At 37.4% G+C, this 20,865-nt stretch overlaps 1 protein-coding gene across 1 annotated transcript in view; it reads left to right on the plus strand.

The window, feature by feature from the left end:
* The window catches only part of RSPO3 (R-spondin 3), a 99,344-nt gene that overhangs the window by 44,193 nt on the left and 34,286 nt on the right, over positions 1-20,865 (plus strand). The window lies entirely within an intron of this gene.

The following is a 20,865-nucleotide window of genomic DNA, read 5'->3' on the forward strand; positions in this document are numbered from 1 at the left end:
TACAGGACTTATTAGAAATTAAGCAAGATACACCCTCTCAAAATGGTTTACAAGGGCGTAGGCTATAGCCGCGTGTTGAAAACAAAACTTAAATACATTACGAATGACTGCAATGTATTTACGAAAGTATGAATGCATTCAAAGCACGGTAGGAGGCTATAGCCGTGTGTTGAAAACTAAACTAAAATCCGAGATAGTGAATGACCGCGATGTATTTACGAAAGTTTGAATCCATTCGAAGCACGGTAGTAGACACAAATCAATGAAAACAAAACAATGTTACGAATCAACAGAAAAGGCAATCTCACAAAAGTAACAATTACTAAATTACGAGTAGTGTACCAAATAAACAAAAAATATTATCCAACAATATTACTAATTTCGAATCAAAGAAAATAAATTAGACAGAATTACGAATCATTCAGTATCAACGAAAATAAAACTGTTACGAAAGTACGAACGAGTCCGAATATGAAAGCTCGCAAATTACGAATCTTTATGAATCCACGGAAATGAGACATGTCTATAAGGCACAATTCCAATTTTCTGAACTCCAATTGCTTCTGTTAAATAAAGATGGCAAATGTTTTATACAATTTCTGTTTTCCTGAAATGCGTGATAATTGGGTATATGCAAATGGTTTCTCCAGTTATAGTCTTATGTTTCATACTGAAATTTCATCTTAAAGTGTATGTAAAACCTAATAACAAACATCTCTAATTACTCCATTTTGGTCTGTTAAATTTTCTATTGGAATACATTTGTTATGTTTGTTTTTATACGTGTGAAAACACAACTGTTTGTCATGCTAGTTGCAAGTCTCATGGAATCTTATTAGGCCTCCTATTTCTTAGACTACACAATATATTTTTTTATTATTATTATGCCCTGACATACACTTTAATGCTGTCCATATACCTTAAAATCAAATCATATAGGAATAAAGACCTCTTTATCTCTAACATATTGTTAGTCATATAGGACTGTTATTGGATGATTCAATTTGTAGTGTGATAATATCATTGGTCTATGACCTCCAATGTTGGAAACTACAGACAGGGCAACTATTTTTACATAGACCTGTATGTGCAAACTACATGTGAAAGGACAATTTTCTTCCCTTGCAGAAAATAAACTTTTGTTTTACAAGCTAGGCTGGGTAACATTTAGTCCAAATGATTCACCACTTCCCATCCAGTCCATTTTCAATGGACAGCTGGGTGGAACATTCATGGTTTCGGTTGGACGTCATAAGATGTCCTCCAACAACGTGCCTTACACGCGGCCATGGGGCCATGCTGTAGCATGATCTATCAGCCGGCCGATGACTGATCCAATCACAGCAGATCACATGACAATTGTAAACAATAGATGACTTCCTTTCCTTCCATCCATTGTAAAATTGTGTTGCTAGCTCTGATTCGTCTTAGTGATCACATGGTACAGACAGGACCAATCACAGCCCATCTATGGCCAATCAGAGTGAATCATAACAATACACACTGAATTAATCTGTTTCATTCAGTAAAAATGGTTGCTCATGCCATTGAAATGCACTGAAATAAGCAAACATAATATGAAAAAAAATCCTGATCACCTCCCCTAGAGTAGTACAATGTTACTATGGCAACACTGTATTGCTCTTGTCACAGTGTGTAAAAAAAAAAATAGTAAAATAATGTAGTAAAAAATATTATAAAAAATATTTTTTATTTTTTTTTACATACTGTCCCCAGTCAGTGTCACTGCCACACCAGTTATATGATGACACTGTACTGGGGACAATATGCAACAAACAAAAAAACATTTCATTTCTTTATTTTCCAAATAATGTTACAAAAAAATTACTTTGAAAAACTCACAATGCCTCTTACTAAATACCTTGGACTGTTTACTTTCCAAAAAGGGGTAATTTGGGGGCTATTTTAGGCCTCAAGAAATGAGGCTGTCAGTACATCAGGATTGATCAATATTGTGATATATATACTGTATATACCATAGCTTGTGGACTCTATAACTTCCCTAAAGACTGAATAATAAACACTGATTTAGGTTACTTTCCCCCAAACATTTAGCAGAATACATTTTGGCTGAAATCTATATAAAAAAAAGATTATTTATTTGCAAAATGTTATTACAGAAACAAAGAGAAACAATTTTTTTTTCAAAATTTTTGGTCTTTTTTTGTTTATTTAGCAAAAAATGTAAAACAAACAGTGGTGATTAACTATCACCAAAACAAATCTCTATTTATGTGAAAAAAAATTCATATGGGTACAGTATTGCATGACTGCGCAATTGTTTTTCAAAGTACGACATCGCTAAAAGCTGAAAATTTGCCTGGGCAGGAAGAGGGTGAATGTGCCCGGTAGCTAAAAATGTACAATTACTTGAGGACACATTTGAAAAATGGAAAAAGTTAGGTGATAAATTAGTGACTTTTTTTAAAGCTTTGCTGTAAATGGGGAAGAGCCTTATTATGGCAGTTGTAAACCAAGGATGTTGTTAAAAGAAAATGCAAGGCAATGGCATAATGTGCTAACATGCATCGCATAATAGCACATTATGAAATACTCACCTTGGAATGAAGCTTTCCACTGTCACCATTTTGTTGATTTGCCGGAGGCCATGATGACATCACTCCCATGCATGCACGCGGGAATCCTCGGTTTTGGTATGAAGGTCTGGAGTTCCAGCAAGTTATGTCGGACCTTCAGAGCACATTCGCCTGTGATGTCACTGGCTGCATGTGGGGTGAATATCTCCTAAACGGTGCACGTTTAGAAGATATTAATTTTACCTACAGGTAAGCCTTATTATAGGAGTACCTGCAGGTAAAAATTACCAAGCACCGTTTGCTACAATTTTAAGGTTTTGAATTTAAGGTTTTTGAATTTAAGGGGACTTCTTGTGTGTTTGTTTTGTTGAAAAAGCATGCCCCACCTAAATTTTCAAAGAAGTTTCACCTTGATTGTAATATTTGAATTTAATGTTAACACTCTGTCTGCTTGTGGTGTTGCAGCCTTTTAAAGACCCTGGCCTTCGGTATTATATTATGCATCTCAACTCTATCAATTGTTTTTGATCCATGGTTTGACATTTTCTGTTGAATCTACTTTAATTAATTTCTTCTTTTGTTTTTCACTCTTCATCTGAATTTTTTTTTCACATACTTATCCAACAGAAAGTCATGATGTAGTTTACTTGCAACCACTACTGCAGTTTGGTGTTTTAAAGATCCTGTATGATTATTTATTATACTGTACCAGTATCAGTGATAATATTAAGTGCTGCAAGCAGTAAATACACAAACTACGTTGACCAAATATGGAGCCATATCCTCATTTGTTTAGGCTAAACACAAAATGAATTAGGATCTCTGTTTTGTAATACATCAGACAGTCTTCAACATGGTCATAATAAAGATGTAAATGACCCAGCAATTATTAAAAAACCTTTACAAAGAACTTACAATTACAATGCACAAACACAAAGGATACAGTATGAAGGAATCCAAGGCAAGTTTGTCACATATGGTCATATTGGTGTGCTCACTTACACTGTTTTCATCGTTATCAGTATAAAATTCTAGCATGGATAGCTAGACTTCACTCACCATGACAAATATTTTCTTCACTTCACTTCTTTCAATACACAAAAAAAAAGATGCTCTTCCCCTTAAAATATATGTTATCAACAAATGTGCACGTGAAAATCAGATTATGCCAAAACTCAGTACATATTATCCAAACAGATGAGTAATGGTGAAAGAAAAATCATAGTAAAAAATCATTCATATAAAACAGTGCTTCACAACACCAAGCTAGCAAGTAAATATAATGCACAAGTGAAAACGCTCCACGATATAGGAGTCCATCCACAGTGAAGGTGCATTGCATGGTCACTCCAGTGCTCCAACACCAAAAAACTGCCTCTTACCCGAAATATCAGATCTCTAAGCATATGAGGATTAATCAGGGTGATCGTCAGATGAAAGCCCACAAACAGGCATCACATATTTTTAATACATCATAAATTGAACATAGAGAGAGGAAGAGGATGAACTCACAGCACAATACCGTCATACAATTTTTTATTGTAAAAAAAAAACGTTCCAATGGGTACTTACATAATAAGGCAAAATATAGCATGTATCAGCCAAAAGCTATCCACCGGTGTGTGTGTGTGTGTGATTACATCAACCACTCAGGCTCTGTCCAACGCATTTCATCACAGAAGGATGTTGTCAGAGACCAGTACACTGAAGTGGCCAACTTGTACATTATATTTACTTGCTATTTTGGTGTTCTGGAACAATACTTTATATGAATACTTTTTTTATGTATTTTTTTTTTTACCATTACACATCTGTTTGCATATTGTGCACTGAGTTTTGGCATAATCAGATTTTCAATTGCACATTTGTTTATACACACAGGGGAGGAGCAACCTTTTTTTTTATTATTATTATTATTTACTTTGAATGTCTTTTATTCAGACAATCAATGAATGCTGCTATATATTACATTATGAACACTTTTTATTTTATTGTTTGATATTACCTAGTGCAGATTTATTTATTTTATTTATATTTCAAGGGAAAACCGCCAGTGCAGCAATGTAAAATGTGAACTCTCTCTTTATAGCATATATTTTAATTAGCGGTCATAAATCGTTTGAAAAGCAAACATATCCCCTGTTAGTGACAGATGAACTTGTAATGTGTTGGTGTAAAATAAAAAGACTAGTTTGACCCTTTCACCCAACATTCTCCTTTAATCCCATTCAATAAATACTAAGATGAATATTTCAGATTGTAACAATTCCAACATTATTAATTTCAACACTGCTGTCTGATATTAATTCCAGCTACATCCATTTAAAAACAATCTGTACTGCAAACATGTATTCTTTTTGATCATAAATCAAAACATTAATAAAATGTCTTTCACAATTTGTTAACATTAGGGAAAGATATACATCAAAATGTGTTATAAGGTTTTAACTTATCCCATTCAGAAATAATTACCATGTTTCTGGCTGGCTGACTGTACAGCAGTTCGGAGTTTATGTGTCTTTTTGCCAATCTAGTGGGTTTTATATTGCAGAGTAAATATGACATATTTTAAAGATAAAAAGAATTGAGCTTGAAAAGTCATAATAAAAATACATTTCAGTACAGTAAAAATGATGAAGTAAAAAAGGTACATAGATAAAAATGCCATAAAAATAGTGAGATAAAAAAAAAAGTCTTAAAAGGGAATTATGGTCTTCTTACAGTTTTTTATATATAAAGAAAAAAATGGCTAGTTGATTGTGGATTTGCAGGATACTTTGCATTTGGAGGATACTCTGGATTTGCATTTGCAGGATACTTGTTTCCAGTGTGTAAACAAGTTACTAATAAAATTTTACAGCTTTTCAACATCTAAAAATATAGCAACTCTCTTGGCTGCCAATTGAGGACTGTCTGCAGACCAACTTCTCACTCGTCTCTTACAAATAGCAGCTCTTCACTGGGGCTGAATTTTTCATTATCCTGGATCCTAAACTAGTCCAACAAATTCACAAAGGAGATACGACGGAGTATCTCAGATACTCCATCGTATCTCTCAGAGTATCTATGCGACCGATTCATAGAATCAGTTACGCATAGATATCCCTAAGATCCGACAGGTGTAATTGTTTTACACTGTCGGATCTTAGGATGCAGTACCGCGGCCTCCGCTGGGGGGAGTTTACGTCGTAAACCAGCGTCGGGTATGCAAATTAGGAGTTACGGCAATCCACAACGGATTTTCGCGTTCGCTACGTCGCCGCTAGTCTAGTTTCCCGTCGCAAAGTTAGTCGTCGTTTTTGGTGCCTTAACTTTACACAGCACACGTATGTGCTGTATAAAGTATGGCCGTCGTTCCCGCGTCGAAATTTAAAAATCAACGTCGTTTGCGTAAGACGTCCGAGAATACGAAAGTACGCTACGCACGTCGCCGTTCGAAAAAATTACGTCACTTCGCGCAAAGCACGGCGGGAATTTCGAAACGGAGCATGCGCAGTAGGTCCGGCGCGGGAGCGCGCCTAATTTAAATGGCACACGCCCATTTAAATTACACGGGCTTACGCCAGAGGCCGTCCGTGTAATTTTTCACGCAAGTGCTTGGTGAATCAGGCACTTGCGATGAAAAATTGCGGCGGTGTAACATATCTACGATACGTTACGCCGCCGCGATTCTACCTGAATCTGGCCCCATGTTTTTATGCAGCGGCTTTATAAGGTCCCCTGTTTTGTTGGGACCCTCTGGTATGAGCTCTTGCTGTGCTTTACTCACTACATCCACCGCACTGGATAAAATCGAGTGGTAGAAACTCTATAGCTGTAGAGAACATTCATGTAGCAAAGTGAATAAAGTAAAACATGTCAATTTATCTAATCATGAGCAATGTAAAATCCTGTTTTTTTTCTTTTCTTCACTGAAAGTATTTAGATATGAACGCAACTTCACTTTGCATCGTAACCATTTGCTTTTCTAAGTGATTGCTCCCTTCATCTTTAGTAAATAAATCCCATTGCCTCCAAATATATACCATTTCTTTTACACTTATAGGAGCACAAAAATTCACACTCAGTTCCCGGCACCAATAGTATGAGCACCTGTCACTTTCAAGCTTCAGTACAGAGTTCTTAACCACTCCAGCTCTGGAGGATTTGGCTGCCCAATGACCGGGCCAGTTTTTGCGATTCGGCACTGCATCGATTTAACTGACAATTGCGCGGTCGTGCGACGTGGCTCCCAAACAAAATTGACGTCCTTTTTTTCCCACAAATAGCGCTTTCTTTTGGTGGAATTTGATCACCACTGCGGTGATACGTATTCTTCTACATGTTTTATGGTAAAAAAAGCGCAATAAGCGTATATTGATTGGTTTGCGCAAAAGTTATAGCGTCTACTAAATAGGAGATAGTTTTATGGCATTTTTAATATTCATTTTTTTTTTTTTACTAGTTATGATGGCATAATGGCGGACACGTTGGACACTTTTGATGCTATTTTGGGACCATTGTCATTTATACAGCGATCAATGCTATAAAAATTCACTGATTACTGTCTAAATGACACTGGCAGGGAAGGGGTTAGCCACTAGGGGGCGAGAAAGGGGTTAAGTGTGTCCTAGGGAGTGATTTTAACTGTGTGGGGGCTGGGCTTACTGTGACACGACACTGATTGCTGCTCTCGATGAGAGGGAGCAGACGATCAGTGTCCTGTCACAAGGCAGAACAGGGAAATGCCTTGTTTACACAGGCACCCCCCTGTTCTGCCTCTCTGTGACCCGATCGAGTCCGCAGGTCCCGCAGGTACAGTCACGTCCTAAAGGGGACGTACAGGTACGCCCATTTGCCTACCGCTGCCATTATGCCGACATGTATCAGCGTGCAGCAAGTGGTTAAAACGTATTTCCGCTTTTGCAGGCAAATTGGGATACCACTTACTTTATATTTGTTACATAGCATAACTTAAAAATATGAAAATTGCAGCTTACTTTTAGATGCTCTATTCTGGACCCTCCAGCATGAAAAAACCCTAGATAGTGTAGGTAGGTGTGTAAAAAAAAAAAATTCTCTCTCCTCACTGGGGATCAAGGCAGCAGCAGTAGCCTTTAGCTCCTGCTGCTATTAATCACAGCCAGTGAGGAGAGAGCGGCGGGCTGGGCCAGACCACATTGTGTGCATTGTGTGCATCTGTGGCTTGGGAGAGAGTGAGCATGGTTAACCCCATAGCAAACAGCTTGCTGTAGGGGCACTCAGAGGGTAAGAGGTTATAGGATAGCCGGTGGTGGACCCCAGAAGAGGAGGATTGGGTCTGCTCTGTGCAAAACCATTGCACAGAGCACAGGTACGTATGGCATGTTGATTTTTTTTTTAATCCTTTAGTATTACTTTAACACTTAGTGAAGTCTAAGTTTTCATTAAAGTGGAGGTTCACCCTAAAAACAAGTATATACTATTCAATCCAGCATACTGCCGACATGTACAGTATGCTGTTTTTTTTTGTTTTTTTCAGTTTACATACCGTAGTATAGGTATTTTCCCCCCCGGCTTCCGGGTAGTGAATCCCGCGGAAGTGGGCGTTCCTATTCAGAGACTAAGTGATTGACGTATGACAAAAGCTTCACCCCCGGCGCATAATGCGCGTCACCAGTTTCCGAAGGAAGCCGAACTGCGAGTCGGCTCTTTACGGCGCTATACCGCGCCTGCGCACCGACGTCCGGCTTTTTTCGGAAACTGGTGACGCGCCTTTTGCGCCGGGGGTGAAGCTTTGTTCATACGTCAATCACTTAGTCTCTGAATAGGAACGCCCACTCCTGCGGGATTCACTACCCGGAAGCCGGGGGGGGGGGGGGGGGAAATACCTATACTACGGTATGTAAACCAGGAAAAAAAAACAGCATACTGTACATGTCGGCAGTATGCTGGATTGAATGGTATATACTTGTTTTTAGGGTGAACCTCCGCTTTAATGCTTGTGTTTGCAAAGCCAAGTTTAAAACAATGTTCGGCAACATGATTCTAGTACCTTTTTAATTATTCTTGTTAACTCATTCACTTTCCTTAACTTTTTCAGTAAATGTTTTAAACGTGTATTCATTTTTGCAATGCTAAATATTTGGGGGATCTGCCACATATATCCCTCCTGTTAAATGTGGAGGGGTCTGACATGCAGTGCCAACAACGGTTATCTGCTCTACCTAGGTGTTCCAGTTTGAGAGATTCCTTTTCCTAAGATGCTTATCATTCACTGAGAATTCCCAAATATATGGTCTCATCACTTTTACGCATTGGAAACATACTAATTGTCAGGGACATGGTTTAGAGTGCATCGGAAAATTCAGTAATCAGATAGGGAGAAATAACTGTGTAAATATCTCACACTTTAAATCAGTTGTGGGTGTATATCAGGATATCATACCTGTGGACGTTATTGATTTAGTGTTATTTATAAGGGCAATAACTGCAATGTTTTAAAAGAGTTGCTTTTATGAATTCTGTAATATAATAAATTACATTGATATTAGCGCTTTATTGCTTTTTGAGAACTATTGAAGTAGCACTTAAAAAGCCCAGATGACCAATTTTTGATGTTTGCACATTTGCGTTAGGAATGTGATACGGCAGCTGGTCCAATTGAGTTTATTTATAATCCAGTCATGTGAAAAGAAAATACCTGGTTAATTTTATTTATCTGCATACGGTATGTATACGTTTAGTAAATCAGCCTCATGATCTACATTCCCATGGTGTAAATTGTATTCTTTAGCTGCTGTATATGAGTAGCCTCGGTCTGCTTGGGATGACTTTGATGGTCAGATGTATAAATCTGTATTGCTATATACTGTCTGAATATTTGAAAATATAACTATATACAGAGAATGCCGTTTTGTTGTGCTTATTCTATTTTCTTTCGGTTTGGTACAGCCATCGACAAATTTGTTGGCACCCTACCACAAAATTTTCTCTGAAAAAAAGATACTCACAAAAGCAATTGGCATCCATCATTGTTTATTCCATATTTTATAAAATCGGATTTTACTTTTGACATTTGATGCAAAGGAATATTTCAAATAATAAAACAAATTAAAATGGTATGGACAAAAATTATGTGGCACTTAAGCTAATATTTTTGTTGCACACATTTCAGAGGTAATCAATGCAAACAAGCAAATACTTTAGCTCTCAATGAGACTTCTGCACCTGCACCCACTTTACTTGAGCAAACTGCTTGAGCATATTTTTGGAATACTTTGAGATAACATCCATTATTAGCTTTAGTTCCGCTTTCCCTTTATGCTATATGCCAAAGTTGTATTTAGGGGGTGTTGAATCGAATCAAGAGATTTTCCTTCACTTCCTAAAAAATAAACAGTGAATATCTCTTCAAAACAAAAACTTGTGGCTATAACAGAAGTCCCATTTTGGACACTTGTTATAGTAACAATTGTAAAAATTTGTAAGAACTTGTAAAAAAAAAAAACTTAAAAGATCTCATCACTTGACAATGGTCACCAGAAAGGTAATGCAAACCTGACAGAGATCCCAACCTTTCCCTACTCGATCCAAAAATAAAAAAAAGATATTGTTATAGATAAACTTTAAAGCAACAGTACTAAAATGAAGAGGCAAGCAGCACGTGATCACCTTTACTTTATAGGCAATTTTCACAGTACAGTAACAAATAATAACAGCAGAAATTTAAAAGATGAAATAAATAAGTCTGGTTTATGATAAAGATTACAGAGGCACAAATGTAAGAATACAAACTTGATATCAAAAGAAAATTCCTTTACAGTACACATGGTGTGTATAACCTGCAATCCTCAATGCAATAACTTTAAATCCCCTATAAAAGAAAAAAAAAATAATGAGGAAAAAAATGTGCAAAGTACAGGTCAATGGGTACCTCCTGCGTAACATAAAAGTGATAAACCAGGTGAAAGAACAAAGTTTAATCTTAAATGGTTGTGTGACACAATGGGGCTGATTTGAAAAAAGTTTATAAAAATATGGCTTTCGCTCATTACCCATTACAGCCAAAGCTGGCTTGTATTTCTAAAGTTGCATAGGAATAAGACTGGCTGCCACAGTCAGCTGCTCATCTATAGCTTTTTACTTTGGTCATATTTTTTTAAATGATTTAAGTGCTATATTGATATATACAGTATATATTCAGTGTGTGTATATATATATATATATATATATATATATATATATATATATATATATATATATATATATATATATATATATATATAATGTATACACTGTATATGCTTGAATGTAACATATGTCTTTATGTATCCTTTTTGTTAACAAGGGATTAAATGGATTAATACATTTACATTTAAAATAGTGTAATTCAATTAAAAACATTAGCCAAAAAGGAGCTTGTCAGTGGCAATAGATCTAGCGATTCTCTGTGGGTAAAAGCACACAACACAGCCAGCCATGGAACTATGGTCAGGATAATCTGAGAATGGCACACACAAAATTCTGATAAGTATATGGTGACTCAAATCTCTTTTGGTGATATAAGTTTTAGGGGTCAACCCCTTTGTCAACTATATATATATATATATATATATATATATATATATATATATATGTACTTTTTTTTAGCAGCATAGTGATAGTGGCTTAGTGGATAAAACTTCTGCCTTGCTATGTTTCAAATCCTAATCAGTACACTATCTGCATGGAATTTGCATGTTTTACTTGTACATGTTTCCTCTAGATGATATTCCAGATTCCTCCCACACTTCAAAGACACACTGGTAGGTTAATGAACTCCTCTCTAAATGACCTTAGTATATGTATTGGGAGTCCCTGCCACTATAAATGGGTTTTAAATGGACACAGGACTCTCAAAGAGTCCGTTTTAGAAATGTCAGCAGGTATGTTGTGAGTAGAGAAAACTGTGTTTTATGTTTTCTCTGGATTTGGTAAGTCCGGATCGAGGCTGGAAGCTTGAAAGCTCCAAAGATTATTGGGTGAGACAGAGCCTTCAGTCCTGTGTCCAGGCTTTTCTAATTGCCAGCAGACTGTGTAAGTGCACAGGTGTTTAGGGGTGATATAAAGCAGATCTGAGCATAACTCAAGGCAGGGGGAGTTGGAGCAGTTGCAGTTGCTGCCATTTAGAGAAAGCCCCCTTTCAGGAGACCTGGTTGTTTCTGTCTGCATCTCTAGTGAGAGGGACCTCTTAAACCAAAAAACTTGGAAGATCTGGATGGCCATACCAACCTGGGAGACCAAGAGATTCTCTGGGAGGCTGGGAAAGCCGAGACGGCTAGTGAGTTCAGGTGAGGGTGAAGTCCAGAAGTCTCGGAGAGAGCGAGCAAACCCAGGGGGTACTAGAGAATGATATTTGGAGGCCAGGAGTGGGTCCAGGCAGCAAGGTACTGCAATCGAGGCTGAGTGATCCTAAAGAGCGAGGTGGCTCTGTATTTTTTGTTTGTTGTGTTTGCTTAAGAAGGACTTCTGTGTGGTAAACCTGCTGTAACTATCATTCTGTTTCCTTGCAATAAAAACGGGCTGTTACACCCTTAAACCAAAATGCCAATGGCCATGGACTCACTGTAAAAACGCACCTACCACTGAGCTAAACACCCCCATATCACAGTATATATGCATGTGTGATAAGGACCCTAGATTGTAAGCTTTTTGAGGTCATGTGCCTGATATGAATTTACAGTTTGTACAAAGCTGTGTAAATTGTCAGCACTATATAAATCTGTGATAAATAAAAATAAGCAACAATATGAAAACATTCTCAATATAATTGATCAAGGTTTTACTATAAATGATAGTTTCATGAATACAGATTGTCTTTCACTGTTAAAGCGGGGGTTCACCCTTAGAGGGCACTTTTCCCCCTTAGATTCCTGCTCGTTATTACTAGGGGAATCGGTTATTTATTTTAAAATATGTGCAGTACTTACCCGTTTACGAGACGCATCCTCTCCGTCGCTTCCGGGTATGGGCTTCGGGAATGGGCGTTCCTTCTTGATTGACAGGTTTCCGAGAGGCTTCCGACGGTCGCATCCATCGCGTCACGATTTTCCGAAAGAAGCCGAACGTCGGTGCGCAGGCGCAGTATAGACCCGCACCGACGTTCGGCTTCTTTCGGCTACGAGTGACGCGATGGATGCGACCGTCGGAAGCCTTTCGGAAGACTGTCAATCAAGAAGGAACGCCGGCTCCCGAAGACCCATACCCGGAAGCGACGGAAGAAGATGCAGCTCGAAAACGGGTAAGTACTGCACATATTTTAATATAAATAGCCGATTCCCCTAGACCGAACGAGCAGGAAGCTAAGGGGAGATTTTTTTATTTTTTTTAAATGGGTGAACTCCCGCTTTAACAAAGTTTCTTCTTCTTACTTCTTCCAAACTCACCTGTTTGGTAACTTTAGCATTATTTATGTTTTAGTGGCTTTTAGATGGGTATAAAAGTGCACCCAGTCTAAAGTTACATCACTCTTGAGGGAAAATTTAAGGAGTTCATTGTGGTTGACAGTTCACAGGTAACAGGTAAATCCAACGCGTTTCAGGGGCGATACTTCCCCTTCATCTGAACTGTAGCAATAGTGGCTTAGACTAGTGGTGTGATGCAATTTTCGAGCATGTAATGAGACTGGATCAGAACTGTCAGGTTGGATATCATGCAAAACATATGTTTTGGTGGGTTACACTAGAGGTAATTTGCCAGAACAAACATGCCATTGCTTATCTCTTTTTCTGGAAAATATAGTTGTCTGGCTGATATGCTTATCTAGTAAGTTTCCAAGTTCTAGATTTGAAACAGTATAGAAATAAGGATTCTTTTCTTCACTATTTTCTGTTGGCTTTTTGCCTGTGATTCAAAGTATTAAAGGCAGAGACAGCCAGGCAGCCAGCAAATTCATAAATACTTCAGTGATGACAGACTTTATATTTCTCTCAGACAAGAGTAACAAAAAAAACAGATACTAAAAGAGATGTGAGGGGCCAGGCATTGCATACCTCCTTGTGAACATGCTAGTTGCCTGGCATTCTCAGTTTTTTTTTTAAGTCAAGCATGCAGTAAGTCAATTCAGAGTGGAGTCTGAATTCCTAATCTGCATATTTGTTATATGAGAGTGACATATAGATCTAAAAGTCAAGTTAGGCACGGAAACATTTTTCGCAAGGAGAAGTAAACATTGGCAACCTAATGATATTTCAGCTAGTTTGAAGAACTCTGTCACGTACCTGACCTGTAGAGGAAGGACTCTCTTAAAGCTCTGACTCAGGGACCACTGGTAATGAGACAGTGGCTGCAAGAGCACAGTGAGGTATGAGCGCCTGAAGAGTATCAAGCAGACCCCACGGATGAAGAGCAGGTGTTTCACCAGGAATGGATCAGATAGCCAGCAAAGCGGATGGCAGCAGGAGCAGTAGAGCCAGGACTTGGAACACAGCAGGCTGGCAGTTGCTTGGCTGGCAGGTTACTGGTCACAGGTGCAGGGTAGACTGGTAACATATGGCAGGTGGATGACCAGAAGAGACCAGGTATGTAGCGTACAGAGGCAAGCAGATGGACAAGATGGACAAACAGGATGTGTAGTCAGATGAGCCAGGTCAGCAACAGATGGTCAGGTGCAGGCATGGACAGCAGGCAGGACAATGGTCAGGATACAGGCCAGAGGCAGAAACACTGGAGCAGGCAGATGAGCAATAGGCAGAGCAGAATCGTAAAAAGGTAATGTTCAAGAGGGGTCAGGACAAGCCTGGTCAATCACAGGAGTCAGGTACAGGCACAGGCACAGGAACACAGGAAGATCTGCAGATCAGACAGCACTGGCTAATACAACTGCTGCACTTAAAGGAGTTGTAAATAAAAAAAATTTTTTTGCTAAAATGTCTGTCTGCAAGGTATAGAGACAGAATAGTTTAATGATTCCTTTTAAAAACGAATAAAAAGCGATTAAATTCATTCATATATTTTACCTGTTGGTTTCTAGTTTTGTTTCTGCTATTGACTTCCTGCTTCTCGGCGCTCGTTCATGTGAGCAACATTGCTGTAATTCTTAGAACTACATTTCCCAGTATCCTTTGCGCATCGCGCATGCACAGTTCAAAAAAACAGGCATGAGAGCTCTCTGAAAGTTTTTGAATAAACCGTGAAGCAGTGAAGGTTTCCAAAACGAAACTGATCCAAGGGAGGAGGTGCTGTGGGGTTTTAGACACACAGTAGATCACACCTCCTTGTGAAGTCTGTATGATGCACAGAGCGAGCTGCCGCACAAATGTAGTCCCGAGAACGGAGGCGAGTACGTCACTGACCACAGCTAGAAACCTCCCGTGACTGTGGTTATCTACAAACAGACAACCAGGAAGTGTCCAGAACAGAGAAGAAATACAGCAACACAACGAAAACATAACGAAAAGCAAAAACGAACAATGAGGAAATAAAAAGAGCAGTGCCTTAATGTAAAGGAAGCTATTTAGATTAAAACCTCTTTAAATAGTCTCCTTGGTACCAGTGTCAGTGGGAGGTGCATACGCACCCACACATGCGTATGTGGGCAAAAGGTACATGGCATGCAAAGTAAAACATGCATCCACAGGCCTGAGCCTCTGTATGCACCTTGGAGCTTCATCTGTACTATGGCCAGCACCTCCCTGACAAACGCTGTGCAATTGGCATTATATTTTTGGAAAATTCATGAAACTTTTTACTCAACTTGAACCTTTTTCTATAAATCTGCACTGTGCCTGCACTATAACAATCATTTATGTAACGGAGCATTATTCCTTTAATTTAGATTAAACTTAAAAGCATTAGGCTCTAGTCCTGCATTGCCTCTGGACATCTAGAATCTCCATTCTAGCACATTTATAGTGATGAGAGAAAGGAGAAGCAGCAGAAACAGATTTAGTCTATCTATGGACAAATGAGCCAAACAGAACAGCTAATTGTATGTATGCAGCAGAGGAGTCCGGTTACATTCAACCTTTTCATTCTGTGTTTTCTTCTCTTCGTTGACACCTCAGCAATATAAGATAAAAGTTTATCACCCTTTTTTTGGAAATATTTTTTTTTTGTATGCTAATCTCATGTAGAATCTGATGAGTTTACTAAAGTCACGAAAATTCTCGTACGGCAGAATAAAAAATCGGAAGTGATGTCATGTGTTGTAATGCATTTGTATTGCATTTTCGAACGACAGCTGTACTGATTAAACGAAAATCGTACAATCAGGCATCGTACAAAAAAAAATTTCCGTGCATGTCCGATAGAATAAAATCGGATGAACTATCCTGATCGGCTCTCGGAAGCTCTGTACTAACGATCCGATTATCGTACGATCGTTTCGAAAGCGACATTTTCCATACGATTTTCGGATCGTGTGTACGGGGCTTAAGGATCCTTCATTTCAGCCATGGAATTCAAATTTTCAAATCTCATTGGACTCAGCTTAATATAACTGTCACTTTAAAGAAAAGGACCCTCAGCCTGGTGTGTTAGCTTTGTGAATCAGGCCTAATGTCAGTTGATCTAACAGTGTAATAACCTATTCAAAAGTGAACTGATGGTGGAAAAACTTGTACTGGACATTGAAGTCAGTTAGCAGCTGGTGTGGCAGTTTTTACAATTACAACTTGTGCGGGTTTGGGAAAGTCTGAAGGACAATACCTTTCTCAGCACCCAAAACAAACTAGTGATTTCTACAAATTTCAGGGAAAAGAAAAATCTGAAGTTATTATTAGTTGGAGTTGTTGTTTCATTGTTTATATTACTTTACATACTGTAAAGTTTGATATCAGTTATGGATCACCTTTTGAGTTTAGAAGTATTGGCCATAAATGTAAAAGCTGTGGGCTCCATTGTTTTAGGTGATATAAACCCTTCAATTTTTTTAATGCTGTCAAGTTGTTTCACTCAATTTCAAACTGTGATTCTGCTAAATTCTCAAGCAATCCTTTTACAAACTGTTATCTTTTTAGTGTCATCAATCACTTCTGCTTGGAATATGTTGGGAATTTGAGTGATGCAAAGTGACAATTTTTTCACAGTTTTCTTTTTCACTCTAATGAGGCATAGACAAGTTTTTTTGGAAATACCCCATTGTAATTTGCTTGTAACCACAAGCTCCCAGCAATGAATGTGAACTTTTGAGCAGTTTACATTCTTTATTTAATCACATTCCTTTACTGATGTGTAGCTGGATACTGTTAGATGTGAAATGTCAGCTGTCTTTATTTTTCATTTATAAGCGAATTAATATGAGAAATAAGAATGGCTCGTTATGTTGTGGAACATCAAAGTGTACCTAAAGTCAAAACTTTTTTTTGTTTTGAATAGCGGGGTGAGGGGTTGTATTGCTATTTGCATCCAGGTTATGGATATTTACTCTCCTTATTTAGCCTGGTAACAACTATCACCAAGAATGAAAGTAAGGGGAAATCCAAAACTTTTTTAGTTTTACCATAACAGAGGGAAAATCTTCGTTTTGGTGACAATTGCGAACAGGGCATTTCCATCGCTTCTGGTTGTGTCTAAGAGGTCTTAAGCATTTCCTACTCCATCCAATCCTTAATTTTATATATACTTCACTTTTTTTTTTTTCATTAAAATTTTAAGTTTATTTTCAATATAAGTAGAAGATATAATTACATTGAAAAAATCGGAAGGTATATATCAATGGCAAACATAAATATAATCATTAAAATACAATTCATATTTAATATTCCCACCTCACTATCTGCCGTCTACACCTAACAAGTCTATAGACTCAGTATCATGGAAAATGAGAATTGAAATATAGATATGTAAAAAGCTAATTTTAAAAGATAACATTAGTTATCTAAAATAATAATTTATATTCAGTAAAAATGTCTTTATATATCAAGGATTCCCATATCTATCATTACCACTCAATATATTATAGGATATAATGCGTATACCAGATTAAATATTAGACTCTATTTAAAGGATAGATTTCTAGAACCTTTCCACCTCTCTGACACCCCTAATGGGATCATTCTGTGTCTAAGAAGTAGAGTAATCCTTTCAATCCCACCTCCCTCCAAATATTAAAATTGGAACAATCTGGCATCCAAAAAAAAAAAACATATTCTTAAAGTCCTAAACCAACCGAAATTCCCAAAAGGAAAAAGGGAATTCTACAATCATGTTCATATAAACACAACTTTTCAAAATAAAACAAACTTAGGATGTTTTATTCTAAGGATATCAATCTATATACTTCACTTTTATGCAAAGTTCAGTTACAATAAAACATAAACTTTTGTTAAAGGTATTTATGCCAACTTAGAGGAAAAGGAATACCCCATGTTCATCTAATGCCTGGTAACCATGATGAGATTATCAGACGAATGATCGTCTACTTTGTTTTGCATGCTAGTCTCATATCGAAAATGAAGTTTACTAGAGGTACGAAAATTCTCGTACGACAGAATAAAAATGTGGAAGTGATGTGATGTGTTGTAGTGTATTTGTATTGTATCGAATGACAGCTGCACTGATTAACCCCCCTGGCGGTATTCCCAAGTCTGACTCGGGGTTAGATTTTTGTGCTAGTCAGACTCGGGCTCACCTCGCTGGATCCACAGGCAGTGTTTACTTACCTTGTCCCTGGATCCAGCGATGCCACCGCGCTGTGTGAGCGAGCGGGACCTCGCTCGATTCACACAGCGTCCTCCTGTGCCGCCGATCTCCGTTCCCTGCGATGTTACGACGCACGGGAGCGAAAAACGGCGCCAAATTCAAAAACGTAAACAAACACATTACATACAGTATACTGTAATCTTATAGATTACAGTACTGTATGTAAAAATTACACACCTCCCTTGTCCCTAGTGGTCTGCCCAGTGTCCTACATGTACTTTTATATAATAAAAACTGTTCTTTCTGCCTGCAAACTGTAGATTGTCCATAGCAACCAAAAGTGTCTTTTTATGTCAAAAATGGTTTTAGAGCAGCTAGAAAACAGCGATAATAAATTATAATCACTTGCAGAATTGTGCGATAGCGATTTGTGGGGAAATTCGTCATAAAAAAATAAAAGTAATGACAGCGACAATTCTGCAACTGAGCAAATTTCAGTGATTTTGAGTTGATTACATTATTGAATAATTTTTATTATAATTATATTATTATGTGTTATAATTATTTATAATTATTTATTATATTATAATTTATAATTTTGTTTTTAAAAAAATTTCATACCCGGGATGCCTACTAGTCCTTTGTTTGGTCAGATTTAAGTGAGTTGTCGTGATCAGATTATCGTACAATCGCTCCGAAAGTGGTATTTTTTTTTTGTTTACTTTTTTCTGATTGTGTGTATGGGCCATTATTTCTGCCAGTGGGAGTATCCACTACTTGACCTGCTTTGGGGTTGTCCTAGGCTGATGGGTATCTGCTGGGTGTCAATCTTTGTTAAGGAATCATGGATTCAGGAAACAAAAGATACAATCAAATATGCAAAGATAAATCAATAGCATATTTGGATAATGTAGGATCAAGGCAGTACACATTAAGGTACTAGATGGTATGTAAAAGTATATGCAGATGTGAATCCATGGTCAACATCAGTATAATTCTAACTTCCAGGACCAGAGGAATGATGCTCATCAAATGGAAATAGCTTTAAAACTTGAAAACTATTTCAAGCTAAGATTGTCTGTCTGCATTCCACCTCCAATACTGATCTCTAAGATCCAGCTGAAAAATTGTGCTGATTTAACCAGGAATTCCTACATTTATGACACACTATGGGTGGAATAACAAAAACTGGTGCATGCCAAAAAATGCCCCAACATATTTACATTACCACTTTATTAGCGCTTCCTGTGAAAAATTAATAAAAAGGGTGCATATATTCATACATTTTTTGAATGGTGTTGGTCCTATACTCTCTTCTCCTTGCTACAGTGCTGAGCATTGCTTTCCACTCATCCTCACTACTTTAATTATGACACTAGTAATATTATATCATTTAGAACTGTTTTTAAATTAGAACAATGGCACAAAAGCTTTATTATTTTGGTGCACACAATTGGACTTTTATAGAAACTGTGGCATTCCAGTTTTAATGCAATTTGTTAGAGCTGGTGTGCCAAGACATTAAATTTGTGTAATAAAATTGTTGATTTGGCACACAGTAAATGCACTTATATTTACACTGAAAAAAAAATGACGTAATCCCCTTTTTGTATCCCCATGACTATCTTTAATTCACACATATGGCTTTACACTGCAGATTCTGTAAAGAATTGACAATCCTGACAGAAGCCACACGCTGACTTAGTGGCTAGCACATTTTGGTCCCTAATTTGAATCCTGGCCAGAACACTATCTGCATGGAGTTTGTCTGTTCTCCCTGTGCCTGTGTGTGTTTCCTCCCACACTCCAAAGATATTCTGATAATGTTGTTGATGTTAATTGGCTCATGTTCAAATTGTCCCTAGTGTGTGTATATACAGTATATGAATGTAAAATAGGGACCTTAAATTGTAAGCTCCTAGAGAGTAGGGCATGCTGTGAATGTTCAGTATGTAAATTGTTGGTGATATAAAAACACCTTTACAAAAAGAAAATGTGTTTTGTTATGATTATCAATGCATTTTATTACCAATAATCTAATTTTCAGATCGCTGATTGCAGTGATTTTTTTTATTTTTTTATTTATTAAAATGACTGCTAAGCCCTAATTGTTGCTAAGCAACTGTCGAAATTGTATAGAGAGGACTTTTCCTATTTATCTTTTAGGCAGGGGTGTTAAAAATGGCAGTGCAGTCAATGTTCTGGTGGTGTAGGCTGTCCAAATATACGTAACACTGTGGTGGAGGAGCCTCAATATATTTTCTACACTGCCCTGGTCTTCTTCAGGGCTCAATGCGTCTGTCTAGTGATAAAATAAAAGTCATGTTCTGGTCATTTAAAAGACTAATGAGAACATTTTAAGTTCCATCCATCCAAGACTGCACATGATTTAAACATTAACAGAAATAAATGTTGAGATTGAGCTGAAGATTTACACAATACTTTGATTTCTCTCCATATGTCTTTATGTTTACTGTTGGATATAAGGACATGCTACCCATAGACCTTTATTTGTATTTCTTATGAGCATACTTCCATAATAGTATGTATGTATATGCAGATTTTATTAATATGTCATATTCATAGAGTCATATTATAGAGAATATTGTATACTATACTGTATTATATTTGATTTAAAACAACATATTACGGTATAAACTAAAACGACAGTATTAGGAATTCATTATATTGTCATATTGCATGAATACTACAGTGATCGTATCTA

The sequence above is a fragment of the Rana temporaria genome, chromosome 4 (genome assembly GCF_905171775.1).
Source record: "Rana temporaria chromosome 4, aRanTem1.1, whole genome shotgun sequence".
Lineage (NCBI taxonomy): Eukaryota > Metazoa > Chordata > Amphibia > Anura > Ranidae > Rana > Rana temporaria.